This window comes from Ipomoea nil, unplaced genomic scaffold (assembly GCF_001879475.1).
Source record: "Ipomoea nil cultivar Tokyo-kokei standard unplaced genomic scaffold, Asagao_1.1 scaffold3227, whole genome shotgun sequence".
Classification (NCBI taxonomy): domain Eukaryota; kingdom Viridiplantae; phylum Streptophyta; class Magnoliopsida; order Solanales; family Convolvulaceae; genus Ipomoea; species Ipomoea nil.
The window spans coordinates 47,920-62,736 of NW_017619655.1; the positions used below are offsets into that span (position 1 = coordinate 47,920).

Below are 14,817 nucleotides of genomic sequence, written 5' to 3' on the forward strand. Positions count from 1 at the left end.
TTCATTGTGAATTTTTCGAATTTGACTAGTTATAAAATGTCGAAGTTTTATATGTTATCTAGATTTGTACTATGTGATCAAGAATGCATTTCTACCCATAATAATTCTAAGTTAATAGGATACATTTGATTGTATTATAATTATAGTGGTTATTTGATGTGTTTAAAGTTTTGCATTAAATTCATAGTCTGAGTGGTAGGATGCAAATCATATAAAAACTTAATATATAGGGTCATATATCTAGCCCAAGAAAGCCTTCAACTTCTGGTGCTCGTGGTCTTGATTGTTTTCACTACACATTTGATTAGGTTGGGAGTTATGTTCTAAGCTAGCACTTACAAGGCTTTCAAAGTGGAGATGCGGGGTATTGATCCCCGTACCTCTCGCATGCTAAGCGAGCACTCTACCATCTGAGCTACATCCCCATTTCCATTGTGAATTTTTCGAATTTGACTAGTTATAAAATGTCGAAGTTTTATATGTTATCTAGATTTATACTATGTGATCAAGAAATGCATTTCTACCCATAATAATTCTATGTTAATAGGATACTGTTGATTGTATTATAATTATAGTGGTTATTTGATGTGTTTAAAATTTTGCTTTAAATTCATAGTCTGAGTGGTAGGATGCAAATCTTATAAAAACTTAATATATAGGCTCATATATCTAGCCCAAGAAAGCCTTCAACTTCTGGTGTTCGTGGTCTTGATTGTTTTCATTACACGTTTGATTAGGTTGGGTGTTATGTTCTAAGCTAGCACTTACAAGCCTTTCAAAGTCGAGATGCGGGGTATCGATCCCCGTACCTCTTGCATGCTAAGCGAGCGCTCTACCATCTGAGCTACATCCCCATTTTCATTGTGAATTTTTCGAATATGACTAGTTAGAAAATGTCGAAGTTTTATATGTTATCTAGATTTATACTATGTGATCAAGAAATGCATTTCTACCCATAATAATTCTATGTTAATAGGATACTGTTGATTGTATTATAATTATAATGGCTATTTGATGTGTTTAAAATTTTGCTTTAAATTCATAGTCTGAGTGGTATGATGCAAATCATATAAAAACTTGGTATGATGCAAATCATATAAAAACTTAATATATATGGTCATATATCTAGCCCAAGAAAGCCTTCAACTTCTGGTGTTCGTGGTCTTGATTCTTTTCATTACACATTTGATTAGTTTGGGTGTTGTGTTCTAAGCATGCACTTACATGGCTTTCAAAGTGGAGATGCGGGGTACCGATCCCTGTACCTCTCGCATGCTAAGCGAGCGCTCTACCATCTGAGCTACATCCCCATTTTCATTGTGAATTTTTCGAATTTGACTAGTTATAAAATGTCGAAGTTTTATATGTTATCTAAATTTATACTATGTGATCAAGAAATGCATTTCTACCCATAATAATTCTAAGTTAATATGATACTGTTGATTGTATTATAATTATAGTGATTATTTGATGTGTTTAAAGTTTTGCATTAAATTCATAGTCTGAGTGGTAGGATGCAAATCATATAAAAACTTAATATATAGGGTCATATATCTAGCCCAAGAAAGCCTTCAACTTCTGGTGTTCGTGGTCTTGATTGTTTTCATTACACATTTGATTAGGTTGGGTGTTGTGTTCTAAGCTTGCACTTACAAGGCTTTCAAAGTGGAGATGCAGGGTATCGATCCCCGTACCTCTCGCATGCTAAGCGAGCGCTTTTCCATCCGAGCTACATCCCCATTTGCATTGTGAATTTTTCGAATTTGAATAGTTATAAAATGTCGAAGTTTTATATGTTATCTAGATTTATACTATGTGATCAAGAAATGCATTTCTACCCATTTTAATTCTAAGTTAATAGGATACTGTTGATTGTATTATAATTATAGTAGTTATTCGATGAGTTTAAAATTTTGCTTTAAATTCATAGTCTGAGTGGTAGGATGCAAATCATATAAAAACTCTAAATATATATACTATTAACATATATAAAAGGGTCTTATATCTAGTCCATGAAGACGATGAGGAGGATGAATAAAAAGAAAAAAAAAAGAAAAAAAACCTTCAACTTCTCTAGTGCTTGATTTTAAGAATTAGGGCTGATAGGGGTGGTGCCATTATTTGGGTTGGCTAACGAGGTTGAATGTTTTAAGATTTATGGCTATTGACACTTCTCATGGGATTGCGTTTAATTGCACATTTTTATAGTACATCGGTGCCTATGATTTATTGTTATTGCGTTAGTTGTTCTATTCAAAGTGGAGATGCGGGGTATCGATTCCCGTACCTCTCGCATGCGAAGCGAGCGCTCTACCATCTGAGCTACATCCCCATTTTCATTGTGAATTTTTCGAATTTGACTAGTTATAAAATGTCGAAGTTTTATATGTTATCTAGATTTGTACTATGTGATCAAGAAATGCATTTCTACCCATAATAATTCTAAGTTAATAGGATATAGTTGATTGTATTATAATTATAGTGGTTATTTGATGTGTTTAAAATTTTGCTTTAAATTCATAGTCTGAGTGGTAGGATGCAAATCTTATAAAAACTTAATATATAGGCTCATATATCAAGCCCAAGAAAGCCTTCAACTTCTGGTGCTCGTGGTCTTGATTGTTTTCACTACACATTTGATTAGGTTGGGCGTTATGTTCTAAGCTAGCACTTACAAGGCTTTCAAAGTGGAGATGCGGGGTATTGATCCCCGTACCTCTCGCATGCTAAGCGAGCACTCTACCATCTGAGCTACATCCCCATTTTCATTGTGAATTTTTCGAATTTGACTAGTTATAAAATGTCGAAGTTTTATATGTTATCTAGATTTATACTATGTGATCAAGAAATGCATTTCTACCCATAATAATTCTATGTTAATAGGATACTGTTGATTGTATTATAATTATAGTGGTTATTTGATGTGTTTAAAATTTTGCTTTAAATTCATAGTCTGAGTGGTAGGATGCAAATCATATAAAAACTTAATATATAGGGTCGTATATCTAGCCCAAGAAAGCCTTCAACTTCTGGTGTTCGTGGTCTTGATTGTTTTCATTACACATTTGATTAGGTTGGGTGTTGTGTTCTAAGCTTGCACACTTACAAGGCGTTCAAAGTGGAGATGCAGGGTATCGATCCCCGTAACTCTCGCATGCTAATCGAGCGCTCTACCATCTGAACTACATCCCCATTTTAATTGTGAATATTTCGAATTAGACTGGTTGTAAAATGACGACGGTTTTATATGTTATCTAGATTTATACTATGTGATCAAGAAATGCATTTCTACCCATATTAATTCTAAGTTAATTGGATATTGTTGATTGTATTATAATTATAGTAGTTATTCGATGAGTTTAAAATTTTGCTTTAAATTCATAGTCTGAGTGGTAGGATGCAAATCATATAAAAACTCTAAATATATATACTATTAACATATATAAAAGGGTCATATATCTAGTCCTTGAAGACGATGAGGAGGATGAATAAAAAGAAAAAAAAAAAGAAAAAAACCTTAAACTTCTCTAGTGCTCGATTTTAAGAATTAGGGCTGATAGGGGTGGTGCCATTATTTGGGTTGGCTAACGAGGTTGAATGTTTTAAGATTTATGGCTATTGACACTTCTCATGGGATTGCGTTTAATTGCACATTTTTAGAGATTTATGGCTATTGACACTTCTCATGGGATTGCGTTTAATTGCACATTTTTAGAGTACATCGGCACCTATGATTTATTGTTATTATGTTTGTTTTTCTATTCAAAGTGGAGATGCGGGGTATCGATTCCTGTACCTCTTGCATGCGAAGCGAGCGCTCTACCATCTGAGCTACATCCCCATTTTCATTGTGAATTTTTCGAATTTGACAAGTTATAAAATGTCGAAGTTTTATATGTTATCTAGATTTATACTATGTGATCAAGAAATGCATTTCTACCCATAATAATTCTATGTTAATAGGATACTGTTGATTGTATTATAATTATAATGGTTATTTGATGTGTTTAAAATTTTGCTTTAAATTCATAGTCTGAGTGGTATGATGCAAATCATATAAAAACTTGGTATGATGCAAATCATATAAAAACTTAATATATATGGTCATATATCTAGCCCAAGAAAGCCTTCAACTTCTGGTGTTCGTGGTCTTGATTCTTTTCATTACACATTTGATTAGTTTGGGTGTTGTGTTCTAAGCTTGCACTTACATGGCTTTCAAAGTGGAGATGTGTGGTACCGATCCCCGTACCTCTCGCATGCTAAGCGAGCGCTCTACCATCTGAGCTACATCCCCATTTTCATTGTGAATTTTTCGAATTTGACTAGTTATAAAATGTCGAAGTTTTATACGTTATCTAAATTTATACTATGTGATCAAGAAATGCATTTCTACCCATAATAATTCTAAGTTAATATGATACTGTTGATTGTATTATAATTATAGTGATTATTTGATGTGTTTAAAGTTTTGCATTAAATTCATAGTCTGAGTGGTAGGATGCAAATCATATAAAAACTCTAAATATATATACTATTAACATATATAAAAGGGTCTTATATCTAGTCCATGAAGACGATGAGGAGGATGAATAAAAAGAAAAAAAAAAGAAAAAAAACCTTCAACTTCTCTAGTGCTTGATTTTAAGAATTAGGGCTGATAGGGGTGGTGCCATTATTTGGGTTGGCTAACGAGGTTGAATGTTTTAAGATTTATGGCTATTGACACTTCTCATGGGATTGCGTTTAATTGCACATTTTTATAGTACATCGGTGCCTATGATTTATTGTTATTGCGTTAGTGGTTCTATTCAAAGTGGAGATGCGGGGTATTGATTCCCGTACCTCTCGCATGCGAAGCGAGCGCTCTACCATCTGAGCTACATCCCCATTTTCATTGTGAATTTTTCGAATTTGACTAGTTATAAAATGTCGAAGTTTTATATGTTATCTAGATTTGTACTATGTGATCAAGAAATGCATTTCTACCCATAATAATTCTAAGTTAATAGGATACAGTTGATTGTATTATAATTATAGTGGTTATTTGATGTGTTTAAAATTTTGCTTTAAATTCATAGTCTGAGTCGTAGGATGCAAATCTTATAAAAACTTAATATATAGGCTCATATATCTAGCCCAAGAAAGCCTTCAACTTTTGGTGCTCGTGGTCTTGATTGTTTTCATTACACATTTGATTAGGTTGGGAGTTATGTTCTAAGCTAGCACTTACAAGGCTTTCAAAGTGGAGATGCGGGGTATTGATTCCCGTACCTTTCGCATGCTAAGCGAGCGCTCTACCATCTGAGCTACATCCCCATTTTCATTGTGAATTTTTCAATTTTGACTAGTTATAAAATGTCGAAGTTTTATATGTTATCTAGATTTATACTATGTGATCAAGAAATGCATTTCTACCCATAATAATTCTATGTTAATAGGATACTGTTGATTGTGTTATAATTATAGTGGTTATTTGATGTGTTTAAAATGTTGCTTTAAATTCATAGTCTGAATGGTATGATGCAAATCATATAAAAACTTAATATATAGGGTCATATATCTAGCCCAAGAGAAGCCTTCAACTTCTAGTGTTCGTAGTCTTGATTGTTTTCATTACACATTTGATTAGGTTGGGTGTTGTGTTCTAAGCTTGCACTTAGAAAGCTTTCAAAGTGGAGATGCAGGGTATCGATCCCCGTACCTCTCGCATGCTAAGCGAGCGCTTTACCATCTGAGCTACATCCCCATTTGCATTGTGAATTTTTCGAATTTGAATAGTTATAAAATGTCGAAGTTTTATATGTTATCTAGATTTATACTATGTGATCAAGAAATGCATTTCTACCCATTTTAATTCTAAGTTAATAGGATACTGTTGATTGTATTATAATTATAGTAGTTATTCGATGAGTTTAAAATTTTGCTTTAAATTCATAGTCTGAGTGGTAGGATGCAAATCATATAAAAACTCTAAATATATATACTATTAAGATATATAAAAGGGTCTTATATCTAGTCCATGAAGACGATGAGGAAGATGAATAAAAAGAAAAAAAAAAAAAGAAAAAAAACCTTCAACTTCTCTAGTGCTTGATTTTAAGAATTAGGGCTGATAGGGGTGCTGCCATTATTTGGGTTGGCTAACGAGGTTGAATGTTTTAGGATTTATGGCTATTGACACTTCTCATGGGATTGCGTTTAATTGCACATTTTTATAGTACATCGGCGCCTATGATTTATTCTTATTGCGTTAGTTGTTCTATTCAAAGTGGAGATGCGGGGTATCGATTCCCGTACCTCTCGCATGCGAAGCGAGCGCTCTACCATCTGAGCTACATCCCCATTTTAATTGTGAATTTTTCGAATTTGCCTAGTTATAAAATGTCGAAGTTTTATATGTTATCTAGATTTGTACTATGTGATCAAGAAATGCATTTCTACCCATAATAATTCTAAGTTAATAGGATACAGTTGATTGTATTATAATTATAGTGGTTATTTGATGTGTTTAAAATTTTGCTTTAAATTCATAGTCTGAGTGGTAGGATGCAAATCATATAAAAACTTAATATATAGGGTCATATATCTAGCCCAAGAAAGCCTTCAACTTCTGGTGTTCGTGGTCTTGATTGTTTTCATTACACATTTGATTAGGTCGGGTGTTGTGTTCTAAGCTTGTGGTCTTGATTGTTTTCATTACACATTTGATTAGGTTGGGTGTTGTGTTCTAAGCTTGCACATACAAGGCTTTCAAAGTGGATATGCGGGGTATCGGTCCCCGTACCTCTCGCATGCTAAGCGAGCGCTCTACCATCTGAGCTACATCCCCATTTTCATTGAGAATTTTTCGAATTAGACTGGTTGTAAAATGACGAAGGTTTTATATGATATCTAGATTTATACAATGTGATCAAGAAATGCATTTCTACCCATATTAATTCTAAGTTAAGAGGATACTGTTGATTGTATTATAATTATAGTAGTTATTCGATGAGTTTAAAATTTTGCTTTAAATTCATAGTCTGAGTGGTAGGATGGAAATCATATAAAAACTCTAAATATATATACTATTAACATATATAAAAGGGTCATATATCTAGTCCATGAAGACGATGAGGAGGATGAATTAAAAGAAAAAAAAAAAAGAAAAAAAACCTTCAACTTCTAGTGCTTGATTTTAAGAATTAGGGTTGATATGGGTGGTGCCATTATTCGGGCTGGCTAACGGGGTTGAATGTTTTAAGATTTAGGGCTATTGACACTTCTCATGGGATTGCGTTTAATTACACATTTTTAAAGTTCATCGGCGCCTATAATATATTTTTATTGCGTTAGTTGTTCTATTCAAAGTGGAGATGCGGGGTATCAGTCCCCGTACCTCTCGCATGCGAAGCGAGCGCTCTACCATCTAAGCTACATCCCCATTTTCATTTTGAATTTTTCGAATTTCACTAGTTATAAAATGTCGAAGTTTTATATGTTATCTAGATTTATACTATGTGATCAAGAAATGCATTTCGACCCATAATAATTCTAAGTTAATAGGATACTGTTGATTGTATTATAATTATAGTGGTTATTTGATGTGTTTAAAATTTTGCTTTAAATTCATAGTCTGAGTGGTAGGATGCAAATCATATAAAAACTTAATATATAGGGTCATATATCTAGCCCAAGAAAGCCTTCAACTTCTGGTGTTCGTGGTCTTGATTGTTTTAATTACACATTTGATTAGGTTGGGTGTTGTGTTCTAAGCTTGCACTTACAAGGCTTTCAAAGTGGAGATGCGGGGTATCGGTCCCCGTACCTCTCGCATGCTAAGCGAGCGCTCTACCATCTGAGCTACATCCCCATTTTCATTGAGAATTTTTCGAATTAGGCTGGTTGTAAAATGATGAAGGTTTTATATGTTATCTAGATTTATACTATGTGATCAAGAAATGCATATCTACCCATAATAATTTCTAAGTTAATAGGATACTGTTGATTGTATTATAATTATAGTGGTTATTTGATGTGTTTAAAGTTTTGCTTTAAATTCATAGTTTGAGTGGTAGGATGCAAATCATATAAAAACTTAATATATAGGGTCATATATCTAGCCCAAGAAAGCCTTCAACTTCTGGTGGTCGTGGTCTTGATTGTTTTCATTACACATTTGATTTGGTTGGGTGTTGTGTTTTAAGCTTGCACTTACAAGGCTTTCAAAGTGGAGATGCGGGGTATCGATCCCCGTACCTCTCGCATGCTAAGCGAGCGCTCTACCATCTGAGCTACATCCCCATTTTTATTGTGAATTTGTCGAATTACACTGGTTGTAAAATGACGAAGGTTTTATATGTTATCTATATTTATACTATGTGATCAAGAAATGCATTTCTACCCATATTAATTCTATGTTAATAGGATACTGTTGATTGTATTATAATAATAGTAGTTATTCGAAAAGTTTAAAAGTTTGCTTTAAATTCATAGTCTGAGTGGTAGGATGCAAATCATAGAAAAACTCATAATATATATACTATTTACATATATAAAAGGGTCGTATATCTAGCCCATGAAGACGATGAGGAGGATGAATAAAAAGAAAAAAAACCTTCAACTTCTAGTGCTTTATTTTAAGAATTAAGGCTGATAGGGGTGGTGCCATTATTTGGGCCAGCTAGACACTTCTCATGGGATTGCGTTTAATTGCACATTTTTAAAGTTTATCGGCGCCTATGATTTATTGTTATTGCGTTAATTCTTCTATTCAAAGTGGAGATGCAAGGTATCGATCCCCGTACCTCTCGCATGCTAAGCGAGCGCTCTACCATCTGAGCTACATCCCCATTTTCATTGTGAATTTTTCGAATTTGACTAGTTATAAAATGTTGAAGTTTTATATGTTATCTAGATTTATACTATGTGATCAGGAAATGCATTTCTACCCATAATAATTCTAAGTTAATAGGATACTGTTGATTGAATTATAATTATAGTGGTTATTTGATGTGTTTAAAGTTTTTCATTAAATTCATAGTCTGAGTGGTAGGATGCAAATCATATAAAAACTTAATATATAGGGTCATATATCTAGCCCAAGAAAGCCTTCAACTTCTGGTGTTCGTGGTCTTGATTGTTTTCATTACACATTTGATTAGGTTGGGTGTTGTGTTCTAAGCTTGCACTTACAAGGCTTTCAAAATGGAGATGCGGGGTATCGGTCCCCGTACCTCTCGCATGCTAAGCGAGCGCTCTACCATCTGAGCTACATCCCCATTTTCATTTAGAATTTTTCGAATTAGGCTAGTTGTAAAATGACGAAGGTTTTATATGTTATCTAGATTTATACTATGTGATCAAGAAATGCATTTCTACCCATAATAATTTCTAAGTTAATAGGATACTGTTGATTGTATTATAATTATAGTGGTTATTTGCTTTAAATTCATAGTTTGAGTGGTAGGATTCAAATCATATAAAAACTTAATATATAGGGTTATATATCTAGCCCAAGAAAGCCTTCAACTTCTGGTGTTCGTGGTCTTGATTGTTTTCATTACACATTTGATTAGGTTGGGTGTTGTGTTTTAAGCTTGCACTTACAAGGCTTTCAAAGTGGAGATGCAGGGTATCGATCCCCGTACCTCTCGCATGCTAAGCGAGCGCTCTACCATCTGAGCTACATCCCCATTTTCATTGTGAATTTTTCGAATTAGACTGGTTGTAAAATGACGAAGGTTTTATATGTTATCTATATTTATACTATGTGATCAAGAAATGCATTTCTACCCATATTAATTCTAAATTAATAGGATACTGTTGATTGTATTATAATTATAGTAGTTATTCGGTGAGTTTAAAATTTTGCTTTAAATTCATAGTCTGAGTGGTAGGATGCAAATCATATAAAAACTCTAAATATATATACTATTAACATATATAAAAGGGTCATATATCTAGTCCATGAAGACGATGAGGAGGATGAATAAAAAGAAAAAAAACCTTCAACTTCTAGTGCTTGATTTTAAGAATTAGGGCTGATAGGGGTGGCGCCATTATTTGGGCCGGCTAGACACTTCTCATGGGATTGCGTTTAATTGCACATTTTTAAAGTTCTTCGGCGCCTATGATTTATTGTTATTGCGTTAGGTCTTCTATTCAAAGTGGAGATGCGGGGTATCTTTCCCCGTACCTCTCGCATGCTAAGCGAGCGCTCTACCATCTGAGCTACATCCCCATTTTCATTGTGAATTTTTCGAATTTGACTAGTTATAAAATGTCGAAGTTTTATTTGTTATCTAGATTTATACTATGTGATCAAGAAATGCATTTCTACCCATAATAATTCTAAGTTAATAGGATACTGTTGGTTGTATTATAATTATAGTGGTTAATTGATGTGTTTAAAATTTTGCATTAAATTCATAGTCTGAGTGGTAGGATGCAAATCATATAAAAACTTATTATATAGGGTCATATATCTTGCCCAAGAAAGCCTTCAACTTCTGGTGTTCGTGGTCTTGATTGTTTTCATTACACATTTGATTAGGTTGGGTGTGGTGTTCTAAGCTTGCACTTACAAGGCTTTCAAAGTGGAGATGCGGGGTATCGATCCCCGTACCTCTCGCATGCTAAGCGAGCGCTCTACCATCTGAGCTACATCCCCATTTTCATTGTGAATTTTTCGAATTAGACTGGTTGTAAAATGACGAAGGTTTTATATGTTATCAAGATTTATACTATGTGATCAAGAAATGCATTTCTACCCATAATAATTCTATGTTAACAGGATACTGTTGATTGTATTATAATTATAGTGGTTATTTGATGTGTTTAAAATTTTGCTTTAAATTCATAGTCTGAGTAGTAGGATGCAAATCATATAAAAACTTAATATATAGGGTCATGTATCTAGCCCAAGAAAGCCTTCAACTTCTGGTGTTCGTGGTCTTGATTGTTTTAATTACACAATTGATTAGGTTGGGTGTTGTGTTTTAAGCTTGCACTTTCAAGGCTTTCAAAGTGGAGATGCGGGGTATCGATCCCCGTACCTCTCGCATGCTAAGCGAGTGCTCTACCATCTGAGCTACATCCCCATTTTCATTGTTAATTTTTTGAATTAGACTGGTTGTAAAATGACGAAGGTTTTATATGTTATCTATATTTATACTATGTGATCAAGAAATGCATTTCTACCCATATTAATTCTAAGTTAATAGGATACTGTTGATTGTATTATAATTATAGTAGTTATTCGATGAGTTTAAAATTTTGCTTTAAATTCATAGTCTGAGTGGTAGGATGCAAATCATATAAAAACTCTAAATATATATACTATTAACATATATAAAAGGGTCATATATCTAGTCCATGAAGACGATGAGGAGGATGAATAAAAAGAAAAAAAACCTTCAACTTCTAGTGCTTGATTTTAAGAATTAGGGCTGATAGGGGTGGTGCCATTATTTCGGCCGGCTAGACACTTCTCATGGGATTGCGTTTAATTGCACATTTTTAAAGTTCTTTGGCGCCTATGATTTTTTGTTATTGCGTTAGGTCTTCTATTCAAAGTGGAGATGCGGGGTATCTTTCCCCGTACCTCTCGCATGCTAAGCGAGCGCTCTACCATCTGAGCTACATCCCCATTTTCATTGTGAATTTTTCGAATTTGACTAGTTATAAAATGTCGAAGTTTTATTTGTTATCTAGATTTATACTATGTGATCAAGAAATGCATTTCTACCCACAATAATTCTAAGTTAATTGGATACTGTTGATTGTATTATAATTATAGTGGTTATTTGATGTGTTTAAAGTTTTGCATTAAATTCATAATCTGAGTGGTAGGATGCAAATCATATAAAAACTTAATATATAGGGTCATATATCTAGCCGAATAAAACCTTCACCTTCTGGTGTTCGTGTTCTTGGTTGTTTTCATTACACATTTCATTAGGTTGGGTGTTGTGTTCTAAGCTTGCAATTAGAAGGCTTTCAAAGTGGAGATGCGGGGTATCGATCCCCGTACCTCTCACATGCTAAGCGAGTGCTCTACCATCTGAGCTACATCCCCATTTTCATTGTGAATTTTTCGAATTTGACTAGTTATAAAATGTCGAAGTTTTATATGTTATCTAGATTTATACTATGTGATCAAGAAATGCATTTCTACCCATAATAATTCTAAGTTAATAGGATACTGTTGATTGTATTATAATTATAGTGGTTATTTAATGTGTTTAAAATTTTGCTTTAAATTCATAGTCTGAGTGGTAGGATGCAAATCATATAAAAACTTATTATATAGGGTCATATATCTTGCCCAAGAAAGCCTTCAACTTCTGGTGTTCTGGTGTTCGTGGTGTTGATTGTTTTCATTACACATTTGATTAGGTTGGGTGTTGTGTTCTAAGCTTGCACTTACAAGGCTTTCAAAGTGGAGATGCGGGGTATCGATCCCCGTACCTCTCGCATGCTAAGCGAGCGCTCTACCATCTGAGCTACATCCCCATTTTCATTGTTAATTTTTTGAATTAGACTGGTTGTAAAATGACGAAGGTTTTATATGTTATCTATATTTATACTATGTGATCAAGAAATGCATTTCTACCCATATTAATTCTAAGTTAATAGGATACTGTTGATTGTATTATAATTATAGTAGTTATTCGATGAGTTTAAAATTTTGCTTTAAATTCATAGTCTGAGTGGTAGGATGCAAATCATATAAAAACTCTAAATATATATACTATTAACATATATAAAAGGGTCATATATCTAGTCCATGAAGACGATGAGGAGGATGAATAAAAAGAAAAAAAAAAGAAAAAAAAAACCTTCAACTTCTAGTGCTTGATTTTAAGAATTAGGGCTGATAGGGGTGGTGCCATTATTTGGGCTGGCTAACGGGGTTGAATGTTTTAAGATTTAGGGCTATTGACACTTCTCATGGGATTGTGTTTAATTGCACATTTTTAAAGTTCATCGGCGCCAATGATTTTTTAATTATTGCGTTATTCAAAGTGGAGATGCGGAGTATCGATCCCCGTACCTCTCGCATGCGAAGCGAGCGCTCTACCATTTGAGCTACATCCCCATCTTCATTATGAATTTTTCGAATTTGACTAGTAATAAAATGTCGAAGTTTAATATGTTATCTAGATTTATACTATGTGATCAAGAAATGCATTTCTACCCATAATAATTCTAAGTTAATAGGATACTGTTGATTGTATTATAATTATAGTGGTTATTTGATGTGTTTAAAATTTTGCTTTAAATTCATAGTCTGAGTGGTAGGATGCAAATCATATAAAAACTTAATATATAAGGTCATATATCTTGCCCAATAAAGCCTTCAACGTCTGGTGTTCGTGTTCTTGGTTGTTTTCATTACACATTTGATTAGGTTGGGTGTTGTGTTCTAAGCTTGCACTTAGAAGGCTTTCAAAGTGGAGATGCGGGGTATCAATCCCCATACCTCTCGCATGCTAAGCGAGCGCTCTACCATCTGAGCTACATCCCCATTTTCATTGTGAATTTCTCGAATTTGACTAGTTATAAAATTTCGAAGTTTTATATGTTATCTAGATTTATACTATGTGATCAAGAAATTCATTTCTACCCATAATAATTCTAAGTGAATAGGATACTGTTGATATTATTATAATTATAGTGGTTATTTGATGTGTTTAAAATTTTGCTTTAAATTCATAGTCTGAGTGGTAGGATGCAAATCATATAAAAACTTAATATATAGGGTCATATATCTAGCCCAATAAAACCTTCAACTTCTGGTGTTTGTGGTCTTGATTGTTTTCATTACACATTTGCATATGTTGGGTGTTGTGTTCTAAGCTTGCACTTACAAGGCTTTCAAAGTACCTCTCGCATGCTAAGCGAGCGCTCTACCATCTGAGCTACATCCCCATTTTCATTGTGAATTTTTCGAATTGAACTAGTTATAAAATGTCGAAGTTTTATATGTTATCAAGATTTATACTATGTGATCAAGAAATGTATTTCTACCCATAATAATTCTATGTTAATAGGATACTGTTGATTGTATTATAATTATAGTGGTTATTTGATGTGTTTAAACTTTTGCTTTAAATTCATAGTCTGTGTGGTAGGATGCAAATCATATAAAAACTTAATATATAGGGTCATATATCTAGCCGAATAAAACTTTCACCTTCTGGTGTTCGTGTTCTTGGTTGTTTTCATTACACATTTCATTAGGTTGGGTGTTGTGTTCTAAGCTTGCAATTAGAAGGCTTTCAAAGTGGAGATGCGGGGTATCGATCCCCGTACCTCTCACATGCTAAGCGAGTGCTCTACCATCTGAGCTACATCCCCATTTTCATTGTGAATTTTTCGAATTTGACTAGTTATAAAATGTCGAAGTTTTATATGTTATCTAGATTTATACTATGTGATCAAGAAATGCATTTCTACCCATAATAATTCTAAGTTAATAGGATACTGTTGATTGTATTATAATTACAGTGGTTATTTAATGTGTTTAAAATTTTGCTTTAAATTCATAGTCTGAGTGGTAGGATGCAAATCATATAAAAACTTATTATATAGGGTCATATATCTTGCCCAAGAAAGCCTTCAACTTCTGGTGTTCGTGGTCTTGATTGTTTTCATTACACATTTGATTAGGTTGGGTGTTTTGTTCTAAGCTTGCACTTACAAGGCTTTCAAAGTGGAGATGCGGGGTATCGATCCTCGTACCACTCGCATGCTAAGCGAGCGCTCTACCATCTGAGCTACATCCCCATTTTCATTGTTAATTTTTCGAATTAGACTGGTTGTAAAATG

At 33.7% G+C, this 14,817-nt stretch overlaps 20 non-coding genes across 20 annotated transcripts; all 20 read right to left on the reverse strand.

The window, feature by feature from the left end:
- Nucleotides 1-352: 352 nt before the first annotated feature.
- On the reverse strand, nucleotides 353-425 carry TRNAA-AGC. Its single transcript has one exon. It is a non-coding gene; the product is annotated as a tRNA-Ala (tRNA).
- Nucleotides 426-1,237: 812 nt separating this feature from the next.
- On the reverse strand, nucleotides 1,238-1,310 carry TRNAA-AGC. Its single transcript has one exon. It is a non-coding gene; the product is annotated as a tRNA-Ala (tRNA).
- A 949-nt stretch (nucleotides 1,311-2,259) lies between these two features.
- TRNAA-CGC lies at nucleotides 2,260-2,332 on the reverse strand. The gene has a single exon. It is a non-coding gene; the product is annotated as a tRNA-Ala (tRNA).
- Nucleotides 2,333-2,688: 356 nt separating this feature from the next.
- Nucleotides 2,689-2,761, reverse strand: TRNAA-AGC. The gene has a single exon. It is a non-coding gene; the product is annotated as a tRNA-Ala (tRNA).
- A 2,056-nt stretch (nucleotides 2,762-4,817) lies between these two features.
- TRNAA-CGC lies at nucleotides 4,818-4,890 on the reverse strand. The gene has a single exon. It is a non-coding gene; the product is annotated as a tRNA-Ala (tRNA).
- A 786-nt stretch (nucleotides 4,891-5,676) lies between these two features.
- On the reverse strand, nucleotides 5,677-5,749 carry TRNAA-AGC. Its single transcript has one exon. It is a non-coding gene; the product is annotated as a tRNA-Ala (tRNA).
- Nucleotides 5,750-6,272: 523 nt separating this feature from the next.
- TRNAA-CGC lies at nucleotides 6,273-6,345 on the reverse strand. Its single transcript has one exon. It is a non-coding gene; the product is annotated as a tRNA-Ala (tRNA).
- A 1,437-nt stretch (nucleotides 6,346-7,782) lies between these two features.
- On the reverse strand, nucleotides 7,783-7,855 carry TRNAA-AGC. The gene has a single exon. It is a non-coding gene; the product is annotated as a tRNA-Ala (tRNA).
- Nucleotides 7,856-8,213: 358 nt separating this feature from the next.
- TRNAA-AGC lies at nucleotides 8,214-8,286 on the reverse strand. Its single transcript has one exon. It is a non-coding gene; the product is annotated as a tRNA-Ala (tRNA).
- A 475-nt stretch (nucleotides 8,287-8,761) lies between these two features.
- On the reverse strand, nucleotides 8,762-8,834 carry TRNAA-AGC. Its single transcript has one exon. It is a non-coding gene; the product is annotated as a tRNA-Ala (tRNA).
- A 356-nt stretch (nucleotides 8,835-9,190) lies between these two features.
- Nucleotides 9,191-9,263, reverse strand: TRNAA-AGC. Its single transcript has one exon. It is a non-coding gene; the product is annotated as a tRNA-Ala (tRNA).
- A 341-nt stretch (nucleotides 9,264-9,604) lies between these two features.
- TRNAA-AGC lies at nucleotides 9,605-9,677 on the reverse strand. The gene has a single exon. It is a non-coding gene; the product is annotated as a tRNA-Ala (tRNA).
- A 904-nt stretch (nucleotides 9,678-10,581) lies between these two features.
- On the reverse strand, nucleotides 10,582-10,654 carry TRNAA-AGC. The gene has a single exon. It is a non-coding gene; the product is annotated as a tRNA-Ala (tRNA).
- Nucleotides 10,655-11,011: 357 nt separating this feature from the next.
- TRNAA-AGC lies at nucleotides 11,012-11,084 on the reverse strand. The gene has a single exon. It is a non-coding gene; the product is annotated as a tRNA-Ala (tRNA).
- Nucleotides 11,085-11,988: 904 nt separating this feature from the next.
- TRNAA-AGC lies at nucleotides 11,989-12,061 on the reverse strand. The gene has a single exon. It is a non-coding gene; the product is annotated as a tRNA-Ala (tRNA).
- Nucleotides 12,062-12,425: 364 nt separating this feature from the next.
- TRNAA-AGC lies at nucleotides 12,426-12,498 on the reverse strand. The gene has a single exon. It is a non-coding gene; the product is annotated as a tRNA-Ala (tRNA).
- A 513-nt stretch (nucleotides 12,499-13,011) lies between these two features.
- On the reverse strand, nucleotides 13,012-13,084 carry TRNAA-CGC. The gene has a single exon. It is a non-coding gene; the product is annotated as a tRNA-Ala (tRNA).
- Nucleotides 13,085-13,440: 356 nt separating this feature from the next.
- Nucleotides 13,441-13,513, reverse strand: TRNAA-AGC. Its single transcript has one exon. It is a non-coding gene; the product is annotated as a tRNA-Ala (tRNA).
- Nucleotides 13,514-14,273: 760 nt separating this feature from the next.
- On the reverse strand, nucleotides 14,274-14,346 carry TRNAA-AGC. Its single transcript has one exon. It is a non-coding gene; the product is annotated as a tRNA-Ala (tRNA).
- A 356-nt stretch (nucleotides 14,347-14,702) lies between these two features.
- On the reverse strand, nucleotides 14,703-14,775 carry TRNAA-AGC. The gene has a single exon. It is a non-coding gene; the product is annotated as a tRNA-Ala (tRNA).
- Between the last annotated feature and the right edge of the window lie 42 nt (nucleotides 14,776-14,817).